At 43.0% G+C, this 19632-nt stretch overlaps 1 pseudogene across 1 annotated transcript in view; it reads left to right on the top strand.

Annotated features, from left to right (window-relative positions):
• Positions 1-19632, top strand: part of LOC110532387 (protein O-mannosyl-transferase TMTC3-like) — a 62955-nt pseudogene that overhangs the window by 1391 nt on the left and 41932 nt on the right. The window contains exons 3-6 of the transcript XR_016495662.1: positions 566-779; positions 7063-7164; positions 15016-15109; positions 17095-17295. The product of XR_016495662.1 is annotated as a protein O-mannosyl-transferase TMTC3-like (transcript). The remainder of the gene's footprint in view (positions 1-565; positions 780-7062; positions 7165-15015; positions 15110-17094; positions 17296-19632) is intronic.

The following is a 19632-nucleotide window of genomic DNA, read 5'->3' as shown; positions in this document are numbered from 1 at the left end:
GAATAGTTCAAATGTATTTTACACTGAACAAAAATATAAACACAACATGTAAAGTGTTGGTCCCATGTTTCATGAGCTGAAATAAAAGATCCCAGAAATGTTTCATATGCACAAAAAAAGCTAATTTCTTTAAAATATTGTGCACAAATGTGTTTACATCCCTGTTAACATAAGAATTTCTCCATTGCCAAGATAATCCATCCACCTGACAGGTGTGACATATCAAGAAGCTGATTATACAGCAGGATCAATACACAGGTGCACCTTGTACTAGGGACAAAAGGCCACTAATGTGCCGTTTTGTCACATAACACAATGCCACAGATGTCTCAAATTTTGAGGGAGAGTACAATTGGCATGGTGATTGTAACGCAGTAAAATCAATAACATTGTTGCTTGTTGAGTTTATATTTTTGTTCAATTAATCAATGGCTGTGGTGTATATCTGTGAACTCTGATTCTTGTCATAATGATAGTCAGAGGAGATTGATTGCAAGTTCCAACAAAATCACCTATATTCACAACAGCACTATTCTCCCTTCCATATTTTTGTTTCATACCACAGGAGAGGAGCCACAAGTACTACCGGCACCTGACCGTGCTCACGTTCCGGCTGAACTACCTCTTTAGTGAGCTCTGCATCCTACCACCTGCTCAACACAGGGCTACATGCCGTGGTGTGTGTGTTCTTCCTGCGCATCTGTTGTCTCTTCCTGGATAAGACCTCCAGCCTGGTGGCGGCCCTGCTTTTTGCAGTGCACCCCATCCACACAGAGGCCGTAAGTTTGCTCGTATTGTAGGCAAACACAGATCTAGGATCAGATGAAACACTGCTGTTTGCTGTGGTAGCGGCTGTGCATTCCATCCACATGGAGGCCCTAAGTCTGCTCATAGTGTAGGCACAGATCTAGGAACTAACAAGCTGAATTAACTATCCCTAAATCCTTACCCCATCCATGCTCCCGAGTGGCACAGTGGTCTAAGGGAGCTTTCTGACACGAACTTAGCTGCTTCTGTTTAAATCTGTGGATTCTGATTGGCTACAAGCACAGGAATAGCTTAAATTTGCTTTGTTCTTACAAGGCACTAATGTTTAAAATAAAATTGTTATTTAACTTTTATTTAACTAGGCAAGTCAGTTAAGAACAAATTCTTATTTACAATGACTGCCTACACCGGCCAAACCCGGACTATGCTGGGCCAATTGTGATACAGCCTGGATTAGAACCATGGTGTCTGTAGTGACGCCTCTAGCACTGAGATTCAGTACCTTTAGACCGCTGCACCATAGCGACAGAGGTTGGCTTTCATTTGTGGGATAGCTTGACTGTCAAATCCATGTACGACTTTTATACAGAGAGCGCTCCAAATGATCTGTGCCATTTGAGTATGAAAATGAGTCCTTCGACAGATAGGCGCGTATGATAAAAGCAATTGTACCAAACCAAATATATGAATCTGTTTAAAGCAATCTATTCAGTATCACCTTGATGACTATGTATCACCAGTCTGAGGTAAAAAAGGATGTGTAAGCTATATCCATTAAATTTATGTGGTTAAAATGCAAGCTTATAATGTAGTAACACAAACTGTCCACATTAGCGCAATATACAATATTTTAATAAATTCAGCAAAAAAATAAACGTCCCTTTTGCAGGACACTATCTTTCAAAGATAATTCGTAAAAATCCAAATAACTTCACAGTTATTCATTGTAAAGGGTTTAAACACTGTTTCCCATGCTTGTTCACTGAACCATAAACAATGAATGAACATGCACCTGTGGAATGGTCGTTAAGACACAGCTTACAGACGGTAGGCCATTAAGGTCACAGTTATGAAAACTTAGGACACCAAAGAGGCCTTTCTACTGACTCTGAAAAACACCAAAAGAAAGATGCCCAGGTTCCCTGCTCATCTGCGTGAACATGCCTTAGGCATGCTGCAAGGTGGCATGAGGACTGCAGATGTGGCCAGGGCAATAAATTGCAATGTCTGTACTGTGAGATGCCTAAGACAGCGGTACAGGGAGACAGGATGGACAGCTGATTGTCCTCGCAGTGGCAGACCACGTGTAACAACACCTGCACAGGATCTGTACATCTGAACATCACACCTGCGGGACAGGTACAGGATGGTAACAACAACTGCCAGAGGCTGGACTGAGAGCTTGTAGGCCTGTTGTAAGTCGCGGTTTTGTCTCACCAGGGGTAATGGTCGGATTTGCGTTTATCGTCGAAGGAAAGAGCGTTACACCGAGGCCTGTACTCTGGAGCGGGATCGATCTGAGCTTGTTGTCATTACAGGCTATCTCAACGCTGTGCGTTACAGGGAAGACATCTTCCTCCCTCATGTGGTACCCTTCCTGCAGGCTCATCCTGACATGACCCTCCAGCATGACAATGCCACCACCCATGCTGCTCGTTCTGTGAGTGATTTCCTGCTAGACAGAAATGTCAGTGTTCTGCCATGGCCAGCGGAGAGTCCGGATCTCAATCCCATTGAGCACGTCTGGGACCTGTTGGATCGGAGGGTGAGGGCTAGGGCCATTCCCTCCAGAAATGTCCGGGAACTTGCAGGTGCCTTGGTGGAAGAGTGGGGTAACATCTCACAGCCAGAACTGGCAAATATGGTGCAGTCCAGCAGCTGGTGGCCACACCAGATACTGACTGTTACTTTTGATTTTGACCCTTTGTTCATGGACACGTTATTCCATTTCTGTTAGTCATATGTCTGCGCAACTTGTTTAGTTTGTCTCAGTTGGTCAATCTTTTTATGTTATGTTAAGTTCTGAAAATAAACACAGTTGACAGTGAGGACATTTCTTTTTTTGCTGAGTTTATATGTAAATGTTTCAACATGTCATTTTAGGATGATTGTACATGTTGCCCACTAGGGTTGCATATTTTTGGGAATATTCAGTTGGAAAATTTCTGTGGGAATTACCAGGAATATATGGGAATTAATGGAAATATGCAAATTAATATTAATACCATTTAAATGTAGATGTTTTTTTGCATTGTATATATTTGCCATATCATATGGAGACAAACATTTACCTTATCATAAGTAGACGTAATAGCAAATGATTAAATCCTTCCAATATAAAAAAAACGATTTAATTATGAATTGACTAGAACGTATTTACAGTATATTGAATGATCCATCGCATCTCTCAAAAATGTGTTCAACATACGTCTGTAAAATGATTGTCTAGAAACTAAATCTTTGGTTGTCTTCCTCTCAAGCTTCCATGTCTTCTCCCTGAACCTCCTCAATGTCCACCTCTTGAACATCAGACTCTCAGGCCTCATATTCACTGTCACTTTCCAACCTTGTTGAGGATGGCTTGTTGTCAGGCTCTAAAAGCCAAACATTTGCCCGGATGGCCACCAATTTTTCAACCCTTGTATTGGTCAGCCTGTTGCGTGCTTTGGTGTGTGTGTTCCCAAACAAGGACCAGTTGCGCTCTGAGGTGGGTGATGTTGGTGGGATTTGGAGGGTGATGGAGGCAACAGGGGAAAGAGCCTCAGATTAACAAAGTCCCTTCCACCAGGTGGCTGATGAGATATGAGGCACGACTGCCATATTGCATCTCTATCCCAAAGGCCTTGCTTGGAAGTGTATTTCGCCAGACTGCCAAAAACCTTGCCCTCATCCAGGCCAAGGTGGTAATGACACCATAGGCTTGTTGATCTCTGCACCAGACAGGATGCTCTTGCCAGCATACTTGGGGTCCAACATGTGTATGGGCTTCAGGCAGAAGTCTTCACGCTCTTTGATCTATTTCAGAACTGCAGTTTCCTCTGCTTGGAGCAACAGTGAAATGGGCAGGGCAGTACAGATTTCTTCTCTTACATCTGTAAGCAGAATCTGAACATCAGACAGTATGGCATTGTCTCCCTCAATCCGTGCAATGGCTACTTCTATATGTTTCAGGAGTTTCAGGCTGCTTACCACTCTTTCCAAAAATACATCATCCAGGAGGATCCTCTTGAAAGGATTGTCTATATTGGCAGACTGATATGGCCATTTCTTGGAGACTCCTTCCCCTCCAGGAGTCTGTCAAACATGATGACAACACCACCCCAACGGGTGTTGCTGGGCAGCTTCAATGTGGTGCTCTTATTCTTCTCACTTTGCTTGGTGAGGTAGATTGCTGCTATAACTTGATGACCCTTCACATACCTTACCATTTCCTTGGCTCTCTTGTAGAGTGTATCCATTGTTTTCAGTGCCATGATGTCCTTGAGGAGCAGATTCAATGCATGAGCAGCACAGCCAATGGGTGTGATCCAAGGTAATTTCTGTGGTCCAAGGTCATTGACGACTTCCTTCAGCTCATCTGCAATGTAGAGACCGGTGTGTCTGTTGTCCTTGTGCTCTTGTGCTCTTGTAGAATAATGGTTGAGGGGTGGAGATGATGTAGTTAATTATTCCTTGCCCACGAACATTCAACCACCCATCAGAGATGACTGCAATACAGTCTGCTTTTGCTGATTTGCTGACTTCACTTGAACTCTGTTGAACTCTGATTCCAATAAATAAGTAGATAAAGCATGTCTGGTTGGAGGGGTGTATGCTGGGCGAAGAACATTCAGAGATCTCTTCCACTACACATTGCCTGTGAGCATCAGAGGTGACAACGTTCCTCCACTGAGTCAAAAAAACGTATGATTCCAGGAAGACCATGAGCTGTTGCTATCGATAAGGTGTCTGATTCATAATTTTCACCTCGACTAGAAGTAGAGGGCCATTTATCAGAGGTTGCTTGTTGTGAGCACTGAGGGAACTTTATGCACTTGGCCAGATGATTCTGCATCTTTGTTGCATTCTTCACATATGATTTGGCACAGTATTTGCAAATGTACACAGCTTTTCCTTCTACATTAGCTGTAGTGAAATGTCTCCCCACATCAGATAGTACCCGTGGCATTTTCCTGTAAAGATTCGAAAAACATGAGTAAAATAAATAAATAATACAATTCCATGTACAGATAAATAGTTAACCAGTTAAATTAAACCTGGCGCTCTAGACTAGCAATCCCATAGTGTCTGTGCAGCAGCTTGAACGTTCAACATTGCTGCTATAATAGTTAAACAGACCTGCATGCATTGGTGACATGGAAAGAATGGAATTCAATACAAGTTGGACATTGAGTTGGTTAATGTCCCTTTCAATGCCTGAATTGTTTGGAAATGAACTAAATTGAACTAATCTCAGCCATTACTGTCTACCTCAACAACAACTTCTCTCATCTTGCCTATTTGCCCCCTTACCCCCAATTTGTACTTGTATTTCACCACATTCAACCGAGTTGCACCGGCAACTAGACAGGCCTTAGAAAAACTGAATAGAAGATTTGAAAACAAAAACAGAATAGTAAAACAAAGACAACATTCTGCCACTCTGGGAAAGGGAGTTGAAATGTCACACAGCTCTAGTGCTCCCTCACTCTCTCCTTCAGCTGAGTGCAGCCTCTCAATCGCTTGGAAGGACCCATTTCACAATTCACAATGTAGCCCTTGGCCCGGCCAATGGCCTTCACGTTATCTTGGTCTGTAATCTCTCTCTCAACAGATCATTTGTTTTTCATTTGATACACTGAGCAATGAAGCTCCCCTTTATGATAAACATGGACAAAGAGACTGTTGTGCCATGCCTCTGTCTTTTAGCATCTTTAGAATGGCTTTCTTTCTGAATGTGTCGTTCAGAGTTTTTGTGTGCATCTGTGTCTGGTACCTGAACATATTCATAGTGAACATATTCAACTAGAACTTTGTTTGTATGACATTGGTAATCCTAAAGATGGAACTGAAAGATGCATGCTTTGAATAGTTTCATTGGATTCAATAGTTGCAAGTGGTTGAGAGATGAAAATGCTGCATAACAGTGATGTCTGTCAACGTATGTTGTTAAGAGGCTGACTGTCACTTGCCTGGCTACACAAACTCCTTGCTTTGGCCAAATGCTGCACCACACCCACAGACGTTAGTTTATTCTTCGCATTGAATCTGGATCTGAGTACATGCCCTACGATTTCTAGACTGTAAATACGTTCTAGTCCGTCTGATTGGTCCCAGAAATCGATGGGTTGGGCTAGAGCCAAAACACACGGGTAAAGCGACATTTTGAACATTCGTCATTGGCTTTGATACTCAGATTGGTTCGAGATGATCCAATTGCTGATGACTTGGTTGTGTACAACACTGTCGTTTTGACATCACCACGAAACATTTCAGTAATTGCAGTCTCAGACTGAAGTACTGTGTGTAGTGAACGATAGTGCAGCGGAATAATTAAGTTTGAGTCGTCAGGCAAGACTGTCACAGTCAAGTGTTTAGCAATTGTGTATCAGTCTATGTGTTGATCTTAGGACATCTATGTGGTAGAGGTCAGGTTAGGTGAGTCAACCTCACCTGGGTCATGTTCAGTAAGGTTCTTATTTCTTACTGGTCAAGTTCAGTTAATACCTCACTTTGTTTCAAAACCTTTTCTCCCTACTGAACATGACACAGATTTGCTCTCCTCTTGGTTCAGGATTTACCAGCCCCAGCTGCGTTTGTGAAAACAGGACATGTGCAGTTCCATGTACTACCATAAGGTGGCAATCATCCTTCATATATTTCTATAAGTGGCCCCTGGCCGGCAGGCGCCAGTGTTACCTCTGTTGACTGCCTCCATGATTTAGTTCTAGGCTAGGTGACAGGCATTCTTTTCATTTACGGTCTTGTTGTTTTCAGTTGGGTGCATATTGTAGGTTTAGGTTAGCCTTTGTCATGGAGAATCAGGTTTCAGCCAATTTCAAGCATGCCTGGGAGACATGTTGAGAAGCGTGAACTCCAGAGAGACTGAGCAGGAAGTGTTTTAAAGGATGATTGATTGACGAGGGAACATCTTTGTGCCAGAAACGTTAACTTTGACCGTTTACTTTCAACTTTGTGCCTATGCCAGGTAATGGCTGTCATGGGGAAAGTGGAACTCTTTGATTCATTTATGAAAGAAGAACATATTTGTGCCAGAAATGTTGACTTTTTAAAAATGTTTGGTTCCTCTGACAGGTGACTGGTGTTGTAGGAAGAGCGGAGCTCCTGTCCTCCATCTTCCTCCTGGCAGCGTTCCTGGCCTGTACACCAGATCTAAAGGAGCCGATCACTCCATCGGTGAGTCTACTGTAGCCCTCCACTAATATTGTCCCCCTGTTTGTTGTGTACACACACGGGTTTGAGCATTCTGAGTGTCCGGTCAGCTCCATCAATTCACTGGAAAGAGAAGCTTGTTAAAGGCTGCGGGCGGTCATGTTGAGAAATAGATAAAGGCATTGCGCTGAGGAAAATGACAGTTGATGCCTTATTTGAAGGAAAGTCAGAAGGTAGATAATGACTCAGGGGTTTGATTTCTGAGCGATGATGGTTATCACAAGAGAGGGATGAATGGGGATGTGACTGCCTGGTTTTCCCCCTCCTGATTTCAAGGAAATTAACATGAACTCATTGTCACTATCTTATCTTACTAGTTACTATTTTACCAAATTTTTACCAGCATGTCACATGTGCAACCAGAGAAAAAAAAATCCTACACCACCTTTACTCCACACACAGAGATGCATAGAAAGCTCTCCCCCACCCTACCTTTTAGCAAATCTGACCATAATTATATTTTCCTGATTCCTGCTTCCAAGAAAAAACTAAAGCAGGAAGTACCAGTGACTCGCTCAATACGGAAGTGATCAGATGACGGATGCTATACTACAGGACTGTTTTTGCTAGCACAGACTGGAATATGTTCCGGGATTCATCCAATGGCTTTGAGGAGTACACCACCTCAGTCATCGGCTTCATCAGTAAGTGCATGAACGACGTCATCCCCACAGTGACTGTGCGTACATATCCCAAAAAGAAGCCATGGATTACAGGCAACATCCGCATCGAGCTAAAGGCTAGAGCTGCCGCTTTCAAGGAGCGGGAGACTAATCCAGATGCTTACAAGACATCCCGCTATGCCCTCAGACGAACCATCAAACAAGCAAAGTGTCAATACAGGATTAAGATTGAATCCTACTACACCGGCTCTGACGCTCGTCAGATGTGACAGGGCCTGAAAACTATTACAGATTACAAATGGAAACCCAGACGCGAGCTGCCTAGTGACGCAAGCCTACCAGACTACCTAAATGCCTTTTTATGCTCGCTTCGAGGCGAGCAACACTGAAGCATGCACGAGAACACCAGCTGTTCTGGATGACTATTATGACGCTCTCAGTAGCCAATATGAACAAAACCTTTAAAAACAGGTCAACATTCACAAAGCCGCTGGGCCAGACGGATTACCAGGACATGTACTCAAAAGAATGCGCGGACCAATTGTCAAGTGTCTTCACTGACATTTTCTTATTTTTTTTTAATTTTACCCCTTTTTCTCCCCAATTTCGTGGTATCCAATTGTTTTAGTAGCTACTATCTTGTCTCATCGCTACAACTCCCGTACGGGCTCGGGAGAGACGAAGGTTGAAAGTCATGCGTCCTCCGATACACAACCCAACCAAGCCGCACTGCTTCTTTACACAGCGCGCATCCAACCCGGAAGCCAGCCGCACCAATGTGTCGGAGGAAACACTGTGCACCTGGCAACCTTGGTTAGCACGCACTGCGCCCGGCCTGCCACAGGAGTCGCTGGTGCGCAATGAGACAAGGACATACCTACCGGCCAAGCCCTCCCTAACCCGGACGACGCTAGGCCAATTGTGCGTTGCCCCACAGACCTCCCGGTCGCGGCTGGTTACGACAGAGCCTGGGCGCGAACCCAGAGTCTCTGATGGCTTCACTGACATTTTCAACCTCTCCCTGACAGAGTCTGTAATACCTACGTTTCAAGCAGACCACCATAGTCCCTGTGCCCATGGAAGTAAACCTGCCTAAATGATTACCGCCCCGTAGCACTCACGTCGGTAGCCATGAATTGCTTTGAAAGGATGGTCATGGCTCACATCAACAGCATCCTTCCGGACACCCTAGACGCACTCCAACGGGGCTGTAGTGGAGCGGGTCAAGAGTTTCAAGTTCCTTGGTGTCCACATGACCAAGGAACTATCATGGTCCAAACATACCAAGACCGTCGTGAAGAAGGCACGATAAAACCTTTCCCCCCTGAGGAGACTGAAAAGATTTGGCATGGGTCCCCAGATCCTCGAAAGGTTCTACAGCTGCACCATCGAGAGCATCCTGACCGGTTGCATCACTGCCTTGTATGGAAACTGCTCGGCATCTGACCGTAAGGCACTACAGAGGGTAGTGCGAATGGCCCAGTACATCACTGGGGCCAAGCTTTCTGCCATCCAGGACCTATACATTAGGCGTGTCAGAGGAAAGCCCATACAATTTCAGAGACTTCAGTCACCCAAGTCAGACTGTTTTCTCTGCCACCACACGTGAAGCGGTACACTGCTGCTACTCGTGTTTATTTTCTATGCATAGTCACTTCACCCACACCTACATTTACAAATTACCTCAACTAACCTGTACACCCACACACTGACTCAGTACCGGTGCACACTGTGGATAGCCTCATTATTGTTATTCTTATTGTGTTACTTTTTATTTTAGTCTACTTGGTAAATACTTTCTTAACTCTTCTTGAACTGCACTGTTGGTTAAGGGCTTGTAAGTAAGCATTTCATAGTAAAGTCTACACTTTTAAAAATTGATACCGACATTTAAGATTTTAGCTGCCTTTTAAGCATTCTAGTACAGTTAAATAGTTAACACACACACACGGACACAGATGTCTAAGGCATTGCATCTTAGTTCTGGAGGCGTCACTACAGTCCCTGGTGCGAATCCAGGCTGTATCTGGTCGTGTTTGGGAGTCCCATAGGGCAGCGCACAATTGGCCCAGCGTTGTCTGGGTTTGGCCGGGGCTGGCCGTCATTGTAAATAAGAACTTGTTCTTAACTGACTTGCCTAGTTAAATTAAGGTTACTCTCACACACACTGACCAAAAAGTTTTTTCGTTGGTATTTACCTGTAAAACAATCAAAACCATTTGATTATTTCACAGTTGTTGTGAGGACGTTGGTAAAATGGGAAAAAAATGCAGTCAGGCGCAGGACACAGTTCTGAGTAATCATCCAAAATAAGTAAGATTCCAACAAGGAACAAATACAATAATCCCAAGCATGAACAACGAGAACCCACATGACAAACAATAACGCACAACAGAGAGGGAAATCATAGGGTTAAATAAGGAACATAATTAATGCAATAGAAGCCAGGTGTGTATGATCAAGACAAAACAAAACTAAAATGAAACAGATCGGTGGTGTCTGGAAAGCCGGTGACGTCGACCGCCGAACACCGCCCGAAGAAGGAGAGGGACCAACTTCGGCCGAAGTCGTGACAGTTGTTTCATTCTCAATCAGGATTGCATCATACATGTCAAGCAGTGAAGTTTCAGCTCTGTCTGTCTGTGGCCTCTTCCTCTGTGCACTCTATCACTGTGTCCGTTTCCATCTTGACCAGCTGTGTATGTAACATTTCACGTCAACCCTGTTTCTTGTCTGCATCAAAGTAGCGGTCCTTGTACATAGCATCTTGCATGGTGGTGACACAGTAAAGAGAGAATGCCACTGAATCACTTGTTCACAGCCTGTGTGGGCAAACTGTTGTCAAGGGCAACTGTTTCAATCGCCAATGTGAGCCAGTAAAAACATCCACCTCATCGGGAAAAGGGGCCATCTTCACTCCATAGTAACTAGTCAGCATTAACATCGCACACTAGCTGCTAGCTAACTGTTTAGCTTAGCATTGACAAAGTCAGAATGGGCATGCTTACTCCACTATTGTGACAGAATCAGTGGTGTTAGAATTTGGAATTAGAATAAGAATACTACACTGAACAAAAATGTAAACGCAACATGTAAAGTGTTTGTCCCATGTTTCATGAGCTGAAAAAAAAGATCCCAGAAATGTTCCATACGCACAAAATGTTCCATATGCTTGAAGCTTATCTCAAATTTTGTGCACATTTGTTTACATCCCTGCCAGTTTTGTTGAGCAGGCGTTTCAGTGCCATGACAGAGGGGTATCACGTCTGCTGCAGGCGCAGTTGATGAGCTTATTTCTCAAGTCATTTGTTCGAATGGAGCTAGCTAGTGTGTCCATGTTTCAAACATGTTCTCAAATGCCATTGAATTGGCAGCAGCGGTATGACAACCAGCACATTCATGAGCATGCAATACGACTTTCCTCAGTTCGAAATCCTCGATGACCCACTGTGCTGTCAGACTCAGCATGCTCATGGGGAGATATCGCTGGTCCAAATGTCAGTCGTTAAGATAATAACAGTGACGCTATTACTGTGTAAGTCCGGTAGGGCAACATCTGAAAAATAGTTTAAAAAACACATGTAAAAGTGTGCTGTTGCTCGACCAGTCGGCGAAAGCCAACATCTCCCACAACAGAGAACGGTTGATTGTCAAGGGCAATGGATTCCATTATCTTGGCGTTAATGGATTTCGCCTTTGAGTTGTCTCGCCGAAATGTCCTTACTCTTTCAAATGACTGCTCGACTTGTTAACTGCTCGATCCACACAGCAGACATTATGGGCTAGGTTAGGAATGCTATGTTCACCTATATCTTACCATGGTGATTTAGCCTCAGTAGGGCCAGTTTTAGAGAGGTTAATGTAGTCATTAGTTTATATAGCCTTTAGCCAAATATACAATTCAATATTGTAACTGCCAAAATAATGGAAACTCTTAAGTAAAGAAGGGATACAAAGTAAGGTGCTTCCAACGTTAATTAAGCAATTAACATCCCATCATGCTTAGGGTCATATATAAAAATACTGGGCAGCCCATTATTTTGGCTACCATGGCTATGCCCCCATAGGATGACAATGCCCCCATCCACAGGGCATGAGTGGTCACTGAATGGTTTGATGAGCATGAAAACAATGTAAACCATATGTCATGGCCATCTCAGACACCAGATCTTAACCCATTTGAACACTTATGGGAGATTCCAGAGCGGTGCCTGAGACTGCAATTTCCACCACCATCAACAAAACACCAAATTATGGAATTTATTGTGGAAGAATGGTGTTGCATCCCTCCAATAGATTTCCAGACGCTTGCAGAATCAATGCCAATGTGTATTGAAGCTGTTCTTTGCTCGTGGTGGTCCAACGTCCTATTAAGACACTTTATGTTGGTGTTTCCTTTATTTTGGCAGTTTATTATTATGTTGTTATTCTTAGGCTTTACCTTCCATCAAGCTCTCATTGCATCTGTTGTGTCCCTTGGCTCTTCAAACAGTTCTGGAACATACACTTCTGCAATTATTTGCATTTATTATGTCAAACAGTCAATCTGTCAAGTGAATTTTCATGCAAGGAACGAAAACATAAGTAATAACCAGTGTTTTCCACAAGTACATAGAGTAGTCAGCCAAATAGAAGAAGTAGCTGTTTGGGGGGGCTTTTGCCAAATGAGCTCTGTTTTGGTGGTCTCTGGTACATTCTACTGCCTTGACATCTGAAATACACAGCAAAACGATTGAATACTTTATCGAGTTTACAAACATTTGTAGTGGTATTGTGACATGACTTTACAATTGCAATTACTGAAAATGTATGAAATCAGTGTATTGTTAGTAGTTTGGGATATTGTCTAGGTCTTTATGATCAGGACTATTAGGGGAAGTAATAGAACATGCAACACTTTTTTAAATATTTAACCGGTCTTCTCTTGATTAAAGTCTTACAGTTTTACTGCAAGATAGGAATTGCCACAATGTTTGTCCTTCAAATAATGTGTTTTATTAAAACCGATAAGCATAGGCTACTTAGTAGTTAACATTTACCTGAGAAGGTATTTGGGAAAGCCTTGCCTTCTACCAAAAGACTGTTTTCATTAGCAACATTGCTAACGGCTACACAAGGTGTTAAACCCATGCACACACACAGGCGGGCAGTCTTGTTGTTTCCTCAGATTGTAGCAGGAAATTTGAATCACTGATTCATTCTGTTCGTGTCTTATGACAAACTTGGGCAAATTTAATAATATTGGGTAACACTTTACTTGACACGCATTGTCATAAAACTGTTGACACGTAGGCTATGGTGTAATGGACTGTTTTGCCATGTGGTAGGGTTTGTAGCTTTTGACAGTCTCATATAGGTGCCTAACCGGCCATAAAATAATGCAATACATTTGAAGTTGGAAGTTTACATACACTTAGGTTGGAGTCATTAAAACTAGTTTTTCAACCACTCCACAAATTTCTTGTTAACAAACTATAGTTTTGGCAAGTCGGTCGGTTATCTACTTTGTGCATGACATAAGTCATTTTCCCAAGAATTGTTTACAGACGTCACACTGCTCAGGAAGGATACGCGTTCTGTCTCCTAGAGATGAACGTACTTTGGTGCGAAAGGTGCAAATCAATCCCAGAACAACAGAAAAGGACCTTGTGAAGATGCTGCCGGAAACGGGTACAAAATTATCTATATCCACAGTTAAACTAATCCTATATCGACATAACCTGAAAGGCCGCTCAGCAAGGAAGAAGCCACTGCTCCAAAACCACCATAAAAAGCCAGACTGTGATTTGCAACTGCACATGGGGACAAAGATCATACTTTTTGGAGAAATGACATCTGAAGCACGGTGGTGGCAGCATCATGTTGTGCTTTGCTGCAGGAGGGACGGGTGCACTTCACAAAATAGATGGCATCATGAGGATGGACAATTATGTGGATAGAGTGAAGCAACATCTCAAGACATTAGTTAGGAAGTTAAAACTTTGTTGCAAATGGGTCTTCCAAATGGACAATGGCTGCAAGCATACTTCTAAAGTTGTTGCAAAATGGCTTAAGGACAACAAAGTCAAGGTATTGGAGTGGCCATCACAAAGCCCTGACATCAATCCCATAGAAAATTTGTGGGCAGAACTGAAAAAGCATGTGCAAGCAAGGAGACCTACAAACCTGACTCTGTTACATCAGCTCTGTCAGGAGGAATGGGCCAACTTATTGTGGGAAGCTTGTGGAAGGCTGCCTGAAAAGTTTGACCAAAGTTAAACAATTTAAAGGCAAAGCTACCAAATACTAATTGAGTGTATGTAAACCTATGAACCACTGGGAATGTGACAAATGAAATAAATCATTCTCTACTATTATTCTGACATTTCACATTCTTAAAATAAGGTGGAAATCCTAACTGCCCTAAAACTATTAGTAGGATTAAATGTCAGGGATCGTGAAAAACTGAGTTTATATGCGTTTGGCTGAGGTGTATGTAAACTTCCGACTTCAACTGTATACGTTTCATTTAGTACCTTGACTTCTAAGTGCCTTTTCCACTGTGAATCTTGTAACTGTTACGTATGGTTTCCAGGTGTGTGTGTGTGTGAAACAACCTTCCCTTTGGGCGGCTCCTGAGGGCCTCGACCTAGAGCAAAGGTCGGCAAACCTGCTCCTGCGGCACTCCATGTTTTTGATTTAACAGGGCAGGAAGACCAGGTGTGTTGAATTTAGGCACACTGAACTTATCAATTAGCTCAGTTGGTCAGGTGTGGTGCCTAGTTGGAACAAAATCCTGCAGTACCTGCGGCCCTCCAGGAACAGGGTTGTCTACCCCTGACCTAGAGTATCATCTCAACCAATCTTCCTCATTACAAGCACCATCTAATACTTACTATTTTGATGGGATTTGATGGGGATTAATTCCAGGGGCCTTTAGATGAACACACTGTGGCTAATTTCACTATAAATTCCACTAAATCCAACTGACCGATTTTATAATGGTTTCCAAGGCTCTTTTAGTTTTGTTCTTGGATGTTCTGGCAACATGAAAAGGAAAGCCCTGCACACTGTATACTGGGTCTTTCTGTCCTGTTCGTGGGTACTAATTAACCCAGCACCTAAGTTTTATTAGGATATGATTGTGCGTATGACTATGACATCTGGCAAGATCCCATTCTCTATGTTTCTCCTTTTTTGACTTTCTCTCTAGTGTGGACGCCCATTGCTGTGACCGTGGTTTTGGTGGCTGCAGCCACATTATGCAAGGAGCAGGGAATCACAGTCATTGCCATGAGGTGTTTGTTGCACAAGGGGTAAGACACCGCGGGCCAGCGCCGGTAACCTCACTCCACACTGCAACAAGCTGTTGCTCCAACCATCACACTGCACGGTCACGCCCTCACTCAAAACCCCAGTAATAGATTTGAGTTATGATAAAAAAAATAAAAAAATTCTAACTGGCTGGCTCCCATTTTTACCACAAAAGGGGTACTTGAGATGGAATGATGGTGAGCAGCTGTTTTGTCGGCTATCCTTCCCCTTGATCAAAAATAGACAAATTAGTTACATGACACAACCATCAGAGAGCCAAAGCCAGAGGCCTTCATTTTGAAAAAGTTTACTAACTATTAAAGATTCTTGATTCATCTGGGTATACAGTGCATTCGGAAAGTATTCAGACCCATGACTTTTTCCACATTTTGTTACGTTACAGCCTTATTCTGAAATTGATTCAATTCATGTTTTTCCTCAATCTACACACAATTGATTGACACAGCTAGACAGGTTTTTAGATTTTTTTTTACAAATGTATAACAAAAAAACTTCTTTACATAATTATTCTGACCCCTTTGCTATGAGACTCAATTGATCTCAGGTGCATCCTGTTTCCATTGATCATCCTTGAGATGTTTCGACAACTTGATTGGAGTCCACCTATTGTAAATTCAATTGATTTGACATGATTTGGAGAAGGCACACACCTGTCTACACAAGGTCCCACAGTTGACAGTGCATGTCAGAGAAAAAACCAAGCCATGAGGTCGAAAGAATTGTCCGTAGACCTCCGAGACAGGGTTGTGTCGAGGCACAGATCTGGGGAAGGGTCCCAAAAAATGTCTGCAGCATTGAAGGTCCCTTAGAACACAGTGGCCTCCATCATTCTTAAATAGGAGTTTGGAACCACCAAGACTCTTCTTAGAGTTGGCCGCCCGGCCAAACTGAGCAATCTGTGGAGAAGGGCCGTGATCAGGGAGGTGACCAAGAACCCGATGGTCACTGACAGAGCTCCAGAGTTCCTCTGTAGATTTGGGTGAACCTTCCAGAAGGACAACCATCTCTGCAGCACTCCACCAATCAGGCCTTTGTGGTAGAGTGGCCAGACAGAAGCCACTCCTCAGTAGATGGCATATGACAGCCTGCTTGGAGTTTGCCAAAAGGCACCTGAAGGACTCTGATCATGAGAAACAAGATTCTCTGGTCTGATGAATCCAGGATTGAAATATTTGGCCTGAATGCCAAGCGTCACATGTGGAGGAAACCTGGCACCATCCCTACAGTGAAGCATGGTGGTGGCAGCGTCATGCTGAAAGCTGAACGGAGCAAAGTACAGAGAGATCCTTGATGAAAACCTGCTCCAGAGAGCTTAGGACCCCAGACTTTGGCAAAGGTTCACCTTCCAACAGGAAAATGAGCCTAAGCACACAGACAAGAAAACGCAGGAGTGGCTTTGGGACAAGTCTCTGAATGTCCTTGAGTGGTCCAGCCAGAGCCCGGACTAGAACCCGATCTAACAACTCTGGAGAGACCTTAAAATAGCTGTGCAGCGACGCTCCCCACCCAACCTGACAGAGCTTGAGAGGATCTGCAGAGAATAATGTGAGAAACTCCCCAAATACAGGTGTGCCAAGCTTGTAGTGCCATACCCAAGAAGATTTGAGGCTGTAATTTATGTCAAAGGTGCTTCAACAAAGTACAGAGTAAAGGGTCTGATTACTTATGTAAATGTGATATTTCAGTTTTTTGTTTTTTTTTGCTAAAATTTCTAAAATCTTGTTTTTGCTTTGTCGTAATGGGGTGTTGTGTGTAGATTGATAGGAACAAAAACTATAATCCATTTTAGAATAAGGCTGTAACGTATCAAAATGTGGAAAAGTCAAGGGGTCTGAATACTTTCCGAATGCACTGTAAATTATCAGTGTTTCTCAACCGGAGGTTGACTAGACTGGAATGAAAAAGCTAAAGTACACAACTGGCCTCACCCCATCATGATTCCCATTTTACTGATCAGTCAGTTAATTATTTCTCTTTCTCTCCTCTCCCCCCCGCCACACACACTACCCATGCTGCTCCAGGTGCTGAGGGGTAAAGATGGTTTCCCCTACGCCGTCCTGCAGACACTCCTCAAGCTCGTAATCCTCATCATCAGCACCTTGCTGCTGGTCATCATCAGGGTACAGGTCATCCAATCACAGCTTCCCGTCTTTACCAGGTGGGTGGAGCCGTGGATGTGTTTCCGTGGCAACATACAATTATTTTTTCTATTGAAGCCATGACCCGGGAAATCTAGATTCTTTGTTCTGCTCATTGTAGCCCTGCCACTTGGAACAGTACATTTTCTGTTACCCAATCAATGAACATTGTTCGCCCTTAAAAGTGTAGGCCTAGATACTGTGAGAAATAAATCTTGTTTACAAGATCGATTGAGCAACCAAATACATATTGGACCTGCATTTTCAAGGCGGCAAAATATTTTCTTTGTGGTTTGAAGGGCTGTTGTTGCAGTTCCCGTGATAGCATGGAGCAGACATACAGGCTCTTCTGATGACTGCTTTCTTAGTGGTGAAACCAACAGCCACAAGTCAAGTGGAAATGGAACACGAACAAGGGCATAATTCACACATGGCTAGAGGACAAACTCATTTATATCAGATCTATTATCCATCATTTGATTGCGCAATTTGTCTTAAAAACAAAATAAATTGCATTGCAGTGTGAACATAATGTCACCGGCATCTTTTTGGTGAGTATAGTAATTACAGACCTAACAGGTTTGAGCTGTGCTTTGTGGTGGTGGAAAACATTCCTATGTCATGGCGCCAATGTGCCGACATTCGCTAAAACATTGTTCTCCACATCTGGGAAAGTTACCAGGACCCCATTCCAGAGGACCATTAGCATAGAACAGGCGTGGCCTGGTTTTCACTTTTCCCTAATGGTTACAAGCGGTTACAACTGTCCAGTGTATTTTAAAAGGATACTGAGTACAAAGTGCTAACCACCCAGCTTTGTAGTAGTTAGGTCTATTTCCTTGTATTTGAGAGGAGCTAGCTACTGTACCCGGAAACTCCAAGCAATTGCAATAAGCTAACAATAACCTGATGTCAATTATCTTCAAACTTCAAATGCAGAGACATAAATTGTATCCTTGCAGTATTTGTTAATATGCGTGGGGATTGGACCTTATCCTATGTCAGTGGTCGGCTGTACATGAAACATGTCTTGCATAATGTAAAGGTTACAACATGTTACAAAGAGGTTACCGTCCAGTGTACATTAAACCATGTATGGGGTTGGGGTCCTAGCCTATGTAATTGGTCATCTATGCAGTGAAATGTGTCTTGTATTTCACAGCTTGAGAGGTTAGTCACTGTGGCCCTGTGACTGGGGTATTTTTTTAGGGAGGCGCAGCGGTTGTTAAAAGTATTGGGAAATAGAACCCGCATTGATGGATATGTTGCAGACATATCTAGAAACTAAGTCCTGGATGATCAGATTCTATAATTCCCCAATAGAATGTGAAATATTGTTTTGGGTTCCAGGTATTAGCCTAAACAAGGTCAGGGAGTCAGAAGAACTCGGGAACATTTTAACATGACATTTTTTATTAATCTCCAATCACAGACATAAACAACCTGATGGCATTTGATGGCATCATGCAGATAACATTCCTAAAGATTAGTTTCTATTAAAATTCTTCATCAATTAATCAACTGGCAGTCTCCAGATTGTATCGCATAATTAGTGTTAGCAGAAAAATAACCAGTTCCCAGACATAACAATGGTGCATATTTGGATAATCACAATATGTATGTGTGGGAGCTAGCAGTAATTGGTTTAACCCTTACAGATTACGTCTGAATGGTGCTCCTCAGAGCCATGGAGGCCCCATCACAAATGGCACCCAATTCCCTATATAATGCACTACTTTTGACCAAAGCCCTATGGGCCCTGGTGAAAAGTAGTGCACTACATTGGAAATTGGGAGCCATTTGTGACACACTATATAATGCTCATGGTCCTGAAGAATGTGAGTCATGAATGCCAGTCCATTCAAAGTTATAAGGGAAAAGGATAAATAGGAGGTAGTGGAGGCTCTACAAAGATGACGGTAGCATACAGTATTTGTGCAAGCATGTTTCTTGAGTGCTAATAAGTGCTGAATTGGCACAAATTGGTTCTCAGAAAAAAAAAAACATCTTCTCATTTACTCCTCTCGTCCACACCCTCCTGGTCTAGTCATGCGTATGCCTCCACTCACCCTCTTTGTGCCTGTTCCACTCTACTCCCTTTCCTTATTCACCTGACATTTGTCTTTCTCTATCACCTCCTCCTTCACCATGTTTGACAACCCAACTTGTATTAATTGTCCACTCACCCTCTCTCTCCCCCTCTTTCGCTCTCTTCCATTTACCATCCAAGATTTATTAACCCAACTTGTCAATTATCCACTCACCCTCTTTCTGACTCTCTCCATGGTTCTCTCTTTCTGACTCTCTCCATGGTTCTCTCTTTCTGACTCTCTCCATGGTTCTCTCTTTCTGACTCT

This window comes from Oncorhynchus mykiss, chromosome 1, assembly GCF_057628025.1.
Source record: "Oncorhynchus mykiss isolate SJ-2025 chromosome 1, ASM5762802v1, whole genome shotgun sequence".
In the NCBI taxonomy this organism is placed as follows: Eukaryota; Metazoa; Chordata; class Actinopteri; order Salmoniformes; family Salmonidae; genus Oncorhynchus; species Oncorhynchus mykiss.
This window is presented reverse-complemented; position numbering and strand designations above follow the sequence as displayed.